This window comes from Hyperolius riggenbachi, chromosome 2, assembly GCF_040937935.1.
Source record: "Hyperolius riggenbachi isolate aHypRig1 chromosome 2, aHypRig1.pri, whole genome shotgun sequence".
Lineage (NCBI taxonomy): Eukaryota > Metazoa > Chordata > Amphibia > Anura > Hyperoliidae > Hyperolius > Hyperolius riggenbachi.
In genome coordinates, this window is record NC_090647.1 from 417,308,461 (window position 1) to 417,314,460 (window position 6,000).

General features: G+C 52.5%; 1 long non-coding RNA gene across 1 annotated transcript in view; it reads left to right on the forward strand.

The window, feature by feature from the left end:
- The window catches only part of LOC137544529 (uncharacterized), a 133,347-nt gene extending 130,458 nt beyond the window's left edge, over positions 1-2,889 (forward strand). Inside the window, exon 4 of the long non-coding RNA XR_011025898.1 lies at positions 2,776-2,889. This is a non-coding gene — a long non-coding RNA (uncharacterized lncRNA). The remainder of the gene's footprint in view (positions 1-2,775) is intronic.
- The last annotated feature ends 3,111 nt before the right edge of the window (positions 2,890-6,000 follow it).

Below are 6,000 nucleotides of genomic sequence, written 5' to 3' on the forward strand. Positions count from 1 at the left end.
GGCTACAAGCACTGTAAGCCGAATTATTTCATTCCCCCACTATCCATGGCGGCCTGGAGGGGGAATAGTAATTAACACATCCCGGAGTTTTTTTCTAGCCGAAGTTTGTATATGGGCTACAAACGCTGGAAGCCGAATTATTTCATTACCCCACTATCCATGGCGGCCTGGCGGGGGAATAGTAATTAACAGATCCCGGAGTTTTTTTTCTAGCCGAAGTTTGTATATGGGCTACAAGCGCTGGAAGCCGAATTATTTCATTCCCCCACTATCCATGGCGGCCTGGAGGGGGAATAGTAATTAACACATCCCGGAGTTTTTTTGTAGCCGAAGTTTTTATATGGGCTACACCAGGTGCCTTGGTTTTTTGTAGCCGAAGTTTTTATATGGGCTACACCAAGCGTCTTTTTTGTAGCCGAACTTTATATGGGCTACACCAGGCGCCTTTTTTGTAGCCAAAGTTGGTATATATATGGGCTCCACCAGGAGCCCTTTTTTACCGGCGCCCTTTTCATGTAGACCCGAAATTTATCTCTAGAACAAAGGCGTGTGGACGTTTGGGTCTTAACGAAAGAAATGAGCTGTTCTGCTTCCTTGAGAAATATTAATTTTGATATACATATGTCATAATATCATACCCCCCAACCGTCCATTTTCGTCGGGATTCTCCCAATTTGGGGGGGCTATCCCGGGCCCCCCCTCTTGAATCCTGACGGCTGGGCAGAATATAGGAGGAAAAAATGATCGAGGCTCCAGCCGCGGTAATAAGGGATGCGGGAGCCGGCTTCATTACTTCCTCTCTCCCTCCCTCCCTCTCTGAATGCCTCCTAATGTATGTCCGTGTGCCCCCCTCTCCTCCCCTCCCTATAGGCAGAGTGAGCGCAGCGGAGCGGGCAGTCGGGTCCTCTTACCGCTGATGCACGTGTACACTGTCTCTGGCATCGGACTTCCATGTGCTTCCTGTTTACTATGACGTCACAGGAAGCACATGGAAGTCCGATGCCAGAGACAGTGTACGCGTGCATCAGCGGTAAGAGGACCCGACTGCCCGCTCCGCTGCACTCACTCTGCCTATAGGGAGGGGAGGAGAGGGGGGCACACGGACATACATTAGGGGGCATTCAGAGAGGGAGGGAGGGAGGAAGTAATGAAGCCGGGCTCCCGCATCCCTTATTACCGTGGCTCGAGCCTTGATCAGTTTTTTTGCCTCCATTCTCTGCCCAGGGCCCCCCCCCACACACACCTAATAGTGGCACTCTCCTCCCCACCCAAGGACATTCTCCCCACCCCCTCCACTGACAACCCCCCTACCCACCAAGTGTCAGTGCACCCTGGCCCCAGGCACCCTGGCCCCTGCACCCTTCCCCAGGCACCCTGGCCCCTGCACCCTTCCCAGGCACCCTGGCCCCTGCACCCTTCCCCAGGCACCCTGGCCCCTGCACCCTTCCCCAGTCACCCTGGCCCCTGCACCCTTCCCCAGGCACCCTGCCCCTGGCCCATGCACCCTTCTTCCCCAGGCACCCTGCACCCTTCTTCCCCAGGCACCCTGCACCTTTCTTCCCAGGCACCCTGCACCCTCCTTCCCCAGGCACCCTGCACCCTCCTTCCCCAGGCACCCTGCACCCTTCTTCCCCAGGCACCCTGCACCCTTCTTCCCCAGGCACCCTGCACCCTCCTTCCCCAGGCACCCTGCACCCTCCTTCCCCAGGCACCCTGCACCCTTCCCCAGTGTCAGTGTACCCTGGCCCCTGCCCCAGGCACCCTGCCCCTGCTCCCTTTCCCAGGCACCCTGCGCTTGGCCCCTGTCCCAGGCACCCTGCTCTTGGCCCCTGTCCCAGGCACCCAGTGCCTGGCCCCTGTCCCAGGCACCCAGTGCCTGGCCCCTGTCCCAGGCACCCAATGCCTGGCCCCTGCTCCAGGCACCCAGTCCCTGCACCCTGCTCCAGGCACCCAGTCCCTGCCCCAGTCCCTGCATCCTGCCCCAGACACCTGGTCCCTGCACCCTGCCCCAGGCACCCTGTCCCTGCCCCAGGCACCCAGTCCCTGCACCAGGCAACCTGTCCCTGCACCAGGCACCCAGTCTCTGCACCCTGCTCCAGGCACCCAGTCCCTGCACCAGGCAACCTGTCCCTGCACCAGGCAACCTGTCCCTGCACCAGGCACCCAGTCTCTGCACCCTGCTCCAGGCACCCAGTCCCTGCACCCTGCTCCAGGCACCCAGTCCCTGCTTCAGGCACCCAGTCCCTGCACCTTGCTCCAGGCACCCTGTCCCTGCTCCAGACACCCAGTCCCTGCACCCTGTCCCTGCCCCAAGCACCCTGCTCCAGGCACCCTGTCCTTGCACCCTGCTCCAGGCACCCAGTCCCTGCACCCTGGCCCCTGCACCCTGTCCCTGCACCCTGCCCCAGGCACCCTGTCCCTGCACCCTGTCGACACCCTCCTCCTACCCACTGGCACCTTCCTCCCCCACCCACTAGCACCCTCATTTCCACCCAGTGTCACCCTCCCCCACCCACTGGCACCCTCCCCGCAAACTCCCTTCCATTGTCACCCTCTTGCAAAAGCAGGGGTGTGGCTTAAGCCCGCACAGGGGGCGTGGCTTAAGTGTCCCTCTTTCACATCTTCTAAAGTTGGGAGGTATGATATGTAGTGAAAATTATCTCTGTTAGCTTTCTTTATATAGCATTAGCTGACTGTCTTGCCTAACCTGCTTTGGAATGCTTCGCAATATTGTTTTTAATATTTGTTTTTCATTTGTGTTTTTGTTTTTCTTAGGGTACCAGAGAGACTCCCCTGTATTAGGCATGAAGAAATCGAAACTGAGAAAGTGGTTGGTAAGCTGATGGAATTACTTGGCTAACATATTGAAACATCAGCTACTTTCTACTTCATGCCTTTTTTAGGAACTTTTGGATGCAGAAATATGCATAGAGCAAAAGCATATAGACTAGATCTGTCATTTAGCAGAGTGTGGTGACGTACCTAAATGGACGTTCCCCTGTAGGTCCTTGTGCATATGTTACCATGTTTGTTTGAATATGGGTAGGCGGATAAAAGTTCACTAATTTGTAGTATATGGTGCAATATCCTGAGTGGGACTTTATTTTACCTGTTGGTAATTAGTATTGTCAAGGCAATGTTTTCAGAGTAAGTATCTGAAACCGTGCCGCTTGGAATTGCGCCCGGTGTCAGTATTGCCATGGCAACCTTCACCTTTTTGGCGTTTTGTCCCTGCGTTTTGTCACGCCCCTGATGAGTCGCAGGGAGTGACGAAACACGTCGGTGGAGCCTATCAGACTGTCAGGAAGTACTGGAGTCGGTAACGCCGACCCTAGGACGTTGAGGGAAACAGCGGCGGTTACGTGGTGTATCCTGCTGGCCTGTCCGGGAGGCACGGGGGAGAGCCCGTTCACAAACTCTGTGAGCTGTTTACCCAAAACGCTTGTGAGTGTATTTTTAGTATTAAAAGCTATCTGAATTTTATGGAGCTGCAATATGTGAGTTTGTTATCTTATGAGGTGTATATAACGCGGAGGGGATAACAAGAACCTGATTGGAGGAGAAGGACGAGCAACTAGAGCACAGGCGGTGCAGGATATCACACGAGCGATTGATGACCAGTCTAGCAGTGGTCAACTGACGGGGTGAGTATGATACCATATGGAATGTACTTCTGATTATTTTTATTGTTGAATTTTTGCTATGACCTGGAGCGCTACCCATTGTATTGGAACTCCTAATGTATTACCTGTACCTGATGGAACAAAATATTGGTGGATTATTGCAACCGGTGGCGGATCTTCTTTTCTTCTCCTTAAAGATGGTCACTTTAATTTAGACCTGGGCATGACAGCTATAACACTCGCCCATCCTAGGATCCCAGCGGCAGGTCTCTCTCTCTCCTCTTTCACCGCACCCGCTGACAGCATTCCGGATGGTGGCCAAGAGAGTGTGGATACCAACCTCCAGATTTTGCTTTTGGGTGCCTCCTGCGCCCCCCTTTTATATGCATGCAGGGGTGCTTCTAGCCATTTTGTCACTCCAGGCGAGGAAACCTGTGGCAAAAACTTTTCAACCTGTGTAATACCTTATCTAGCTATCAACATGCAGTCTTTACAATGGTGAAAGAGCAGGCAATTTTTTTTCTACGGACTCTGCAGGAGGCAAGCATCTCTTCTGCATCATGCTATGTACATAGAGATGGCCTGAACCTCCGATTTTTGGTTCTCGAACTGCGAATGCGAACTTCCGCAAAAGCTCGGTTTGCGCAAACTTTTGCGAACTGCAATAGACTTCAATGGGGAGATGAACTTTGAAAACTAGAAACACTTATGCTGGCCACAAAAGTGATGGAAAAGATGTTTCAAGGGGTCTAACATCTGAGTTTTTGCATGGATGAGTGGGATAGACGTCAAAAGTCCCGGGGAAAAATCTTGATTTGACGCAAAGCAGCATTTAAAGGGCAGAAATCACATTGCATGCTAAATTGCAGGCCTATTGTGCTTTAAAACACCTTGCATGTGTATACATCAATCAGGTAGTGTAATTAGAGTACTGCTTCACACTGACACACCAAACTCACTGTGTAACGCACCGCACACAGCTGTTTGTGCAGGCCGTGGCGGTTTTCAAGCCCATATGGTCGCCGGGCTGTGGTAGTTAAATGATAGAACAGTGACTGTCCAGCTGATCAAATTTGGTGTGCATGCCTTTTGTTTTGTTGTTGCAGCTGCAGTGCAGTCAGAAAAATTAGGCAGGCATGTACACGCACCAGAAAAATTAGTATAGCGGCCGCTGCTAGCAGCGGCCTTAAACATTCAGGAATCCACCTGGAGTCCTGGACCCTGTTGGTGGTGCAGTCAAGCGGCCTGCGGGCAGAGGTGCTGTGTGGGGAGCGACTTAGTCTTGGGGCAGGTAGTCACACGGCATGCAGGCAGAGATGCTGTGTGTACTGGGTGACGGCTTTCTCCTGTTCTAGCAAGCGCGAGAACATAAGTAGGGTCGAATTCCAGCGAGTCGGGCGATCGCAAATCAGGCGTCTCACCGTCAACTTATTTCTCCGCTGAATATCGGCAAAGTGTGCCATGGCCGTGTAAGACGCCTGAAATGCCCATACACCTTCCTGGCCTGCTTCAGGACGTCCTCTAAGCCTGGGTACTTCGACACAAATCTTTGAATGACTAGATTCAGCACATGTGCCATGCAGGCTACATGTGTGAGCTTTCCCAAATTCAAAGCGGAAAAGGCAGTTCTTATATAGTCCAGGTAAGAAACAAGATGCATGCTGAACATTAGGGCTGCTTACAGTCCATAGAGCCCTCTGCTGGTGGAGGGCAGAACTCCAGGGCTGCTGCATGTTCATAAAGCCCTCTGCTGGTGGCACAGTGAAAAGTCCAAGGTAGTCCAAATAAACACCACCACCAGCAGGCAGGAAAAGAGCCACATAGTTCCTAACAGCACCTGTCATACACATGTACCGTAAACAGGTATAGTGACTGGTGGTATTAAATATCACACTGAGTGCGCTCACGTAGATAGGTGGGTGCACTGAACAGGTAGGTATATGCAGTGATGGGTATTAAATGTGCAGCTGACACACACACACACACACACACACACACACACACACACGTACCGTGAACAGGGACAGTGACTGGTGGTATTAAATATCACACTGCATGCATTTACGTAGGTAGGTGGGTGCACTGAACAACAGGTAGGTATATGCAGTGATGGGAATTACTGCACCTGCCACACACATGTACCGTGAACAGGTACAGTGACTGGTGGTATTAAATATCACACTGCGTGCGCTCACGTAGGTAGGTGGGTGTACTGAACACAACAGGTAGGTATATGCAGTGATGGGTATTACAAATGTGCACCTGTCTCACACACACACAGGTACCGCCGTGAACAGGTGCAATGGCTGGTAGTATTAACAATGCGTGCACTCATGTAGGTAGGTAGGTAGGTGCACTGAACAGTGAACAGGTGCAG